This window comes from Arachis ipaensis, chromosome B03 (assembly GCF_000816755.2).
Source record: "Arachis ipaensis cultivar K30076 chromosome B03, Araip1.1, whole genome shotgun sequence".
Taxonomy (NCBI): domain Eukaryota; kingdom Viridiplantae; phylum Streptophyta; class Magnoliopsida; order Fabales; family Fabaceae; genus Arachis; species Arachis ipaensis.
The window spans coordinates 19,283,662-19,292,061 of NC_029787.2; positions in this window are offsets into that span (position 1 = coordinate 19,283,662).

The following is an 8,400-nucleotide window of genomic DNA, read 5'->3' on the forward strand; positions in this document are numbered from 1 at the left end:
ATCTTGCCTCTCTCCTCAGTCTCGCCTCCTTCTCACTCTCTCACACAGTCACACTCACAAATCTGCCACCGCCCACTGCACTGTTGGTTCTACATTGGCGTCTCCTTTGCGTCTCATCCTGGCTCCTGTGCATCTCCAGCACTGCGTCGTCGCCTCCGTCCGTGGCTTGCCTTTATTGTGTTGTTGCGTCTCCTTGCTCCTGTTTCGCTGTGTGTTTCTCATCGTCGTCGCCACGTCCTCATCTGGTGGGAACTCGCATCGCTGCTGCCTCCCTCTTGCCAGTCTTTGTATTGCCGTGCTTGATTTCTGTCTTCTCCCCCACGTTTTGCCTTCATATTATCAGGTAAGTTTTTAATTTTTTTAAGTTATTTGGTTATTGAATTATAATATGTTAATTTGTTAGTTGTTTTTATATGATTATGGTGAATTGAACTTTGTTTTTTTCAAGAGGATTTGCTCTTCTTTTTTGGTATTTTAATTTCCTTGCCAGACAACAAAAAAAATGTTGAGGAAGATAAAGAAGAAGGTTATTTGAAGTTTGTATAACGAGGTGAGAGACAGAGAGATGAGAATTTACCGATCAAATTGAGGAGGAGGAAGAAAAAGAGAAGATTCAATTGACAGTTTGTGTAATGAAGGAATAGTAAAACGACGTACTTTAGACGCGAACAGCAAAACCATGTCGTTTAATCATACCACATTTTTCTTCAGTGACAAAAATAGATGGAGAGACCAATTTGAGCCACGTTCTAAAATTTTAAAATCCAATTTAAATTAATTAAAAATTAGACAACTAAATTAAATCCAAGTCAAATTTTAGAGATTATTTTAAATATTAATTCTATTTTTTTATAGGCTAAAGACTTTTAAGCTTGATTGTTAGACAGAAAATGAAAAACTCAACCAACACTCTATTCTAATTGGTTTTTACAATAACATACTGCCATTTGCAAGACAACTATTGTACTTGATCCAAATCAGTTGGGAGGATTTGGACAGTGTCAAACGGCTCTTCCTAATTCTGGAAAACTATGCCTTTGAGATTTATTATTATTATTTTGTGCTTTAACTCTGTCAATCTTTAATAAAATAGAAAGAATACTAGCTAAATTATTCTTTTCTTTAGTAAGTTTTTACTTTAATAAAATGTATAAAACAAAAAATCAAGATATATTGCTCCGTTAGAATTGAATGTATTCTTTTATATGTTGTATAAAACTAAATTCTACATTAACCATATACCAAACAATGTATATGTATGAAATTATAATATAATATTAATTTTGTATATTGTATCACCTAAGGCAACATGTCAAATACAAAATTCCGGTCAGTAATTTTCATTCTAGTCACTAATTCGTTATTAGAAAGAACAACTTTCGGTCGAATATAAAACAGTAGATGGAAAAGTTAAAAGTGAAGGAGCAAAGAAGTGATATCCGAGGCGACAAGAGAAGAAGGCGTGGCTTAGATTTGATAATTGTGTAATGAGAACAAAGGACGGCGTGGACTGTGGAGGGGCAGAGAGAAGAGTAACCATGAAACAACCAAAGTACTAAACAGCCTGTAACCAAAAGCAAAGCGAATGGACGAGGATGTATTCGTACGGGATTCGTGGTGTCAGACTATGCCAGGTGGCAGGAGTGAGGATCCTTCTTCAGGGAACATAAATCCTTTTTCTGTGGTCTATCAATAGTGCTAGGGATGACATTATGACATCATCATCCAATGCCTTCTCTGGAGTGGATTCGATCTGGGGGAAATTATCCATTCTGGCACAGGATGGGTTCTTCTGTGACACATTTGTTATGCGACGAGATGGGGTTAAGCCGGAAACATTGTGCATCTTTCGGCTAATTTTTTTAAAACTAATTATTTAAAGAAAAAGTATAAAGGACGGCTAAATTATAATCAACTTCAGCCAATTTTTAAAATTTTAAAAATTTTAAAATTTCAAACAATGTGTGTCTAATATTTGTGCTAAGCACCTTCGTCTTCTTCTTTCTCTTCCAATTCTTCCTCTTTTAATTCTTTTCTCTTTTTTTTTCTTCTTTTCTTCTACTTCGCCAAATTTTTTGACACATACGTAAGGTCGCACCACAACTTCTTTTCACTGCCTGCACGCCCATCACGAACGAAGCAATGTTGCACCACAACTTCCTTCTGCCAACCATCGTTGCTCTTTTCATCGCGACGTGCAGTGCCATCGGCCATCGCGACTCCCCTACTTACGACGCATCAACTTTGACCACTGTGACTCCCTTCTCGTGTTGTCCAGCCCGGCCGAACGCTGTCGCTCCCTCCGTCGCGACGTGCAGCGCCTCCAACCACTGCAACTCCCACCCTTGTGTCGTGCAGCCCAGCCGACCACTGCGGCTCCCTCCTCATGTCGCGCAGCCTCGTTGAATGTCGCATCTCCCTCCGTTGCAACGCGTAGAACCCTCCCTCCTCCGCCCCGTCAGACCACATAGCTCTCCCTCCCTTGCCGCAGCAGAGCGCCTCCGACCACTACGTGTAATACCCTTACTATCAGAATGTCACGCTTCCGGCTGCGCTACTCTGATAGCGAGGATATTACGATGACTTCTATATACCTAATAATAAAATATGAGCTTTTAACTTGAAACTGTATCGCTGTTTTCTTGAAAATTTTTTTTATCTTTTTACAAACATGCATATATAAACAAATTCAAGGGAAAAGCAAAAAGAAATTAATACAAAACGAAAGAGATTTACATTAACTTCACTTTTGAACACATTAAGAGAAAAGCAAAAAGTCTCAACATACAGAATATATATATATATATAGTTTCAAATACCAGGATATTCATATGATATAAATATGAGGGGGAAATAAATGTGATTCTAAACAGAAGCTACAAGGTAGGCTTGATGTAAAAGATTGCATGATTTAAACATACGATGATCGTGTAATGTGGCAAAAGGTTACAAAACAGGTTGGTATTAAAACGACGGGGATAACGTTCACACACTGATCTAGTACCAACTTCAGAACTTTGACATGACGTATCTTCACCATTCTCAACCGTGCTTTATTGGACAACTCATCCGAGGGTTCTCAACCTCATCCATTACTTCGCAAACCCACTACCGGTCACAAGTCTAACATCAACAAAACTCTTTCGCATGAATCAAAGCTCCAAAACTTCCTATGACGTCGCCCACTTACAAACTTTACCTTTCGCATCCACGAACCGCATCCTAAAGAACTAACGTTGTTGAGTTTGAAAAACTAATCCATGTGATGAACAAACATTATAATTGTTGGTTTAACTTATTTGGTTTAGTGTGCAGGAAAAACAAATAAAACATCTTGACCCAAGGAATAAATAATCAAGCCCACACACTGTGGTCCATCATAACTAAGCCAAGCCCTATCACAAGTCCATGAACTAAATATGAGGAAATAAAGAAATGAGCCCAAAATCCTTAAAGCCTCATATGGTTACCTACTCCCATACCTCAAGAAACTTGAATCCCAAGTTCAATTCACTTTATTCCTACTTAGCTTCCACCGAAAGCTAAAAGTTCTCTCTTCTCTCTCCTTTCTCTTCCATTTCGGTCACGTCTTCCAACAAGGAAGAAAGAAAGAAAAGAAAAGTGCAGTAGCTATGATGGTTTGAAGAACAAAAAGCTTGTTTCCAAATTCAAGCAAGAAGAAAGGGCTACAACTTAGAAGCTAGTCACTCTTCGGTCAGAACACATCAAAAAGTTTCTTTCTCCTTTTGTGCTTCACCAAGGAACCAAGGAGAAATCTGCCAAGTACTAAGAACAGAACAAGCAACAATGAAGAAAACAAAGTCAACTATGGTCAGAAGCTCATCAATGCTCAGAAATAAAACTTGGAGCCAAAGCAAGGCTCCCCGATCAATCTGCGAAGGAAAGAAGACAGCATAGACCTTGAGCTAGCTTTAACCTTGGAAGCTTCACTCTTCTATAATAAGGGTGAACGGCCAAGGGTTGAAAGCAAGAGAGTAAGAAATAAGCACATAGTTCGGTTCTCATAGCTTCCTAAGCTTTTGAGTTCTTCTCCTTCATGGTTCTTATTTAGTATTTTCTTTTTCTCAGTTTAATATATCTGAGTCTCATTGAAAAAGAAAACATGGTGAGATTTGTAAGAAAAAGCCAATGAGAGGTAAAAGGCAGTGAGTTAGGTTTGGAGAAAAAGCCATAAGATGTTTAAGAATTTTCTTTGTACATCTTTCTGTTTTGAGTCATGATCTTGAGGGGATTCCCTTGCAAGTTGGGTTAGCACTTTGTTGTTGAAAGCTAGATTGAGGTCTAGTCAAATTTAGATTGGGTTAGAATCTGGATTTGTCCCAGATAGGATTGCGTTGATCCTAGGGAAACAGTGGTGTATGTAATGTGTTGAAAAAGTTAGTGAAATTCAATCATAATTGTGATAGAAACTGGATGTAGGCTACATTACACTAGGTAGCTGAAGCAGGATACATCTGTGTGTCACTTCTTTTTCTCTACTTCACTTCTGGTTCTATTACTCATGAGACAAAAACAAAGTGTCTCTTAACTCGATACGAGACAAAAGCAAAAATATCTCCTAAATTTCTTTGAAAAAGCAAAAAGTAATATTCACAAGAAAAGGAGGCTAAGATTCAACTCCGCTTTTCTTAGTCACTGATAACCATCAATTGGTATCAGAGCTTGGTCTCAAAGAGATCAAGCTTAGCATCTTGGAGGAAGATCTTGATGGCAAACAATAATGGTTCTAATATGGTGGCCTATACTCTGACAGAAGAGCAATCCAACAACAGACCTCTGTTCTTCAATGGAAAGAATTACAGCTATTGAAAGGAGAAAATAAAGATCTTTGTTCAATCAGTAGATTACAACATTTGAAAGATCATCCTGAATGGTCCCCAAGTTCTAATCAAAACAGGAGCAGATGGTGTAGTCATTCCTAAAACTGAGACCGAATGGAATAATGAAGATAAAAAGAAAATAGAGCTCAATGCCAAAGCTGTCATCATGCTTAACTGTACTATCAGCTTTGAGAAATACCGAAAGGTATCAAGATGCAAAACAACAAAGAAAATCTGGAACAAGCTCCAAGTCACCTATGAAGGGACTACCCAAATCAAGAGAACCAGAATAGACATGCTGAGCAAAGAGTACACAATGTTCTCTATGAAGGAAGGAGAATCTATTGACAAAATGTTTGAAAGATTCAACGTCATCATCAATGGCTTAGATGCTCTGGGGATTACTCATCCTGAAACTGTGTTAGTGAGAAAAGTTCTGAGATGTCTCACTAAAGAGTGGGAAACTAGGGCTATTGTTATAGTTGAGAGTAGTGGCATTGATCAAATGACATATGATGATCTGAGGGGAAATTTACTTGCTTTTGAAACCACTTACTTGAAAAATGACACAAAAAGGAAAGAAATTACTCTCAAATCATTCAATAAGTCCCTGGATGATGAATCCAATGATAATTTATCTTATGACAAGTTTGTTCTGTTTGCTAAGAAATTTAGGAAAATGATGAAGATTAAAGAAAGAAGCAAGGGAGGCAGCTTAGGAAGACCAAAAAGGGACTTAAGCAAGATCATCTGCCACAACTACAAAGAGGCTGGACACTACAAGTTTGACTGTCCAAAGTTGAAGAAAGAAGAAAAGACCAAGAAAGAAAAGAAGTAGGGACTCATGGCCTCTTGGGAAGATCTGGAAAATGATTCAGACGAAGAGGAAGAATTAGAGAACAAATCTAAAACCTGTCTCATGGCCGATCAAAGTCATCAAACTGATGAGGCAATTTTCATTGAACCTTCTACTGAAGACCTTCATCTTATGATCGATAATCTCACTGAGAAACTATGATACTTCTTAAATGAAAATCATGAACTTGAATCTCAAAATGACATCCTAAAGGTAGAAAACATTTTTCTCAAAGATAAATTAAGGGAAGTCGAAAGTGCTATTGATCTTGTTGAAGAAAACAAACGGCTAAAGGCTGAACTTAAGGGCTGTGAGAAATAACATTCTGTGATTGCATACTTGAACTGTTTTACAGAAAATGAAAGGTTGCACAAAGAGGTAAAAAGCTTAAAAGAAGATCTGGCCAGCTTTGCTCAAAGTTATGAAAATTTAAATAAACTATCAGCTAGTCAAAAACCTCTTTATGAAAAGGCTGGATTGGGTTTTCAAAAAAATCTAAAACTACTTTTGAAATATCACTTTTTACAAATATGGCTTCTACTTCAGATGACATAAAGTTTCAAAACCCAACTAATTAAAAAAAGGGATAAGTATTATTTTGGTCCCTCACATTGAGGGTCAGAATTGAAACCGTCCCTGGTGTATATTTTGATTTAAAATATCCTTAAAGTCATTTTTGAATTTAAAATCGTCCTTTATAATATTTTCGGACGTAAATGCCCTTGCATCTTTATGAGGCAGTTATGACCACCGAAAACAATTATATATATATATAGAAAATTAAAATTAATGGAAAAGTTTAATAAGTATACATTGAATTGAAAGGAAGAAAGGGTAAAGCAGCGTGGAAGCCACTGTTGCAAAGTTCACCGTCGAGGACCTGCTGGAGGGAGAACGCCATGGCTGCACAAAGCTCAACCTCGTCTCAAAGCAGGGCTTCATCACATGGTAGGCTGCTACTTTGTTCCCATGGTGAGAAGCCGGTGTTGTGAATCTCAGGGACCAAGGAAAACCCAGGTCGTAGATTTTAGGGTTGTGTCTACTTTGAGATTTGTTTTTTTACTTTTCCTCTAAATTGGGTCTTTTGAGTGATGGAATGGATGGTGATCTCGGTGGGTATGTGCAGGTGCAACAAGGCTGCAATTTTTTTCGTTGGGCAGATCCAGAGACAGAAGTGGAACATTCAGACATTGCTAGAATAAGGAAGAAGCTTTCGATGATGAAATCAAGAACCAAAGCGGCAGAGTGGAAGCTGAAGGTCGTTGCAGTGTTAGGATTTTTTGGGTGGGTTGGGTTTGTATGTTTGCTGTTGCAGAGTTGGTCTAAAGCAACGCAACAGTGTCTAATTCCATTGAACCTGGTATGAAACATGTGTAGGTGTATTCTGCTGTTGTTATTGTTGGTGAATTGAGCTAGGGTTTATCTATTAAGGGGGGTTCCTGATTGTGTTATGTTGAATCTATTTCAACATGTATATATGACTGTTTTGTAAGCATGGTTGGATAATGAAATGAGAGTGAAACTTTTTCTTGGCAAAAACATGAGTTCCATTACTGAACAATAACATAACAATATTGTTCCGGGGGTTACCTGAAACTGTAGGTCGATCTCGGATGAGATCTTCTGTGCTTGGTCGGAGATGACTTGTCCGGCTGGTGGGTGGCGACCGGAGCTGTCGTGTCCAACTTGTGGGACTAGCTGCACTGCTGATCCTTCGTCACCGGAGGGTGGGGGTACCTGCAAGGGACTCCGATGCTTAAGTTAGCAAGGATAGTAGCAGGTTTTTATGTAGAATCAGAGTATGAGTTATACCTGGGTGCTCCAGTGTATTTATAATGGTGTGATAGTGACCCTTTTAGATAAGATAAGTTAGTTATCTTATCTTATCTTATCTTTGGGTGAAAGCTTATTTTCAAGGGAACCGCCCTTACCTCTGTAGGCTTAGGCTGCCTTTAGGTTTGGGTCGTGTCCCTCTATTTGGGCCCTTATTGGGCCTCTGTAGCGTTTTGGCCAAGCTCTTTGTGAAGAGGTCAGACATTGACCGAGCTCTTTGAGAAAAGGTCGGATAGTCTGACCTGAAGAGGTCGGTTGGCTTGTCGCTAAACATCCCGGGTCAGACATTCTCTTTGGAAGTCGTGCTCAAGCATCTGTCTGGCTTGTTTCTTCATTGCTTTGCAATCTTTGCAGATTTTCTAGAGGTTTGGTACTTCACAGTCCGTCCTCTTTTGAGTGATAGTGTGGGTTTTCTACCCTTGTCTTCTGGATCACGCCTTGCTTTAAGTTTGTGTTGACAACCCTCTGCTTTGGCGAAGTTATCCTTGCGGCTTGATATCCGGGCTCTTAGTGACTTGTCCGATGACTTTTTAGTGTTTCTTTGTATAGAACCTTTTTTAGTCTCGGATGACGTTCGTAGCCCTGTTTGAGATTGTGCCTTTTTTTAGCGGAGTTGTATCCTTTTAGCTAAGCACATTTGAGCCTTTAGCTGTTTTCCAACCTTTTGGCTTGTTCTTTTTTGAGATCGTTCTTGTGCCTCTTCTTAGCTGACGTCGACCTGTACGACTTTGTCCCTGCTTGAGTTCGGACCTTTCCGTGAGATCGTGCTTTCGGAGCTTTGATCTCTTTGGGGAAGTCGTGCTCAAGCATCCTGACTTTGGTCGATCTTAAGTAGTTTCTCCTTGTGCGAATTTGGTATTGCCCCTTTTT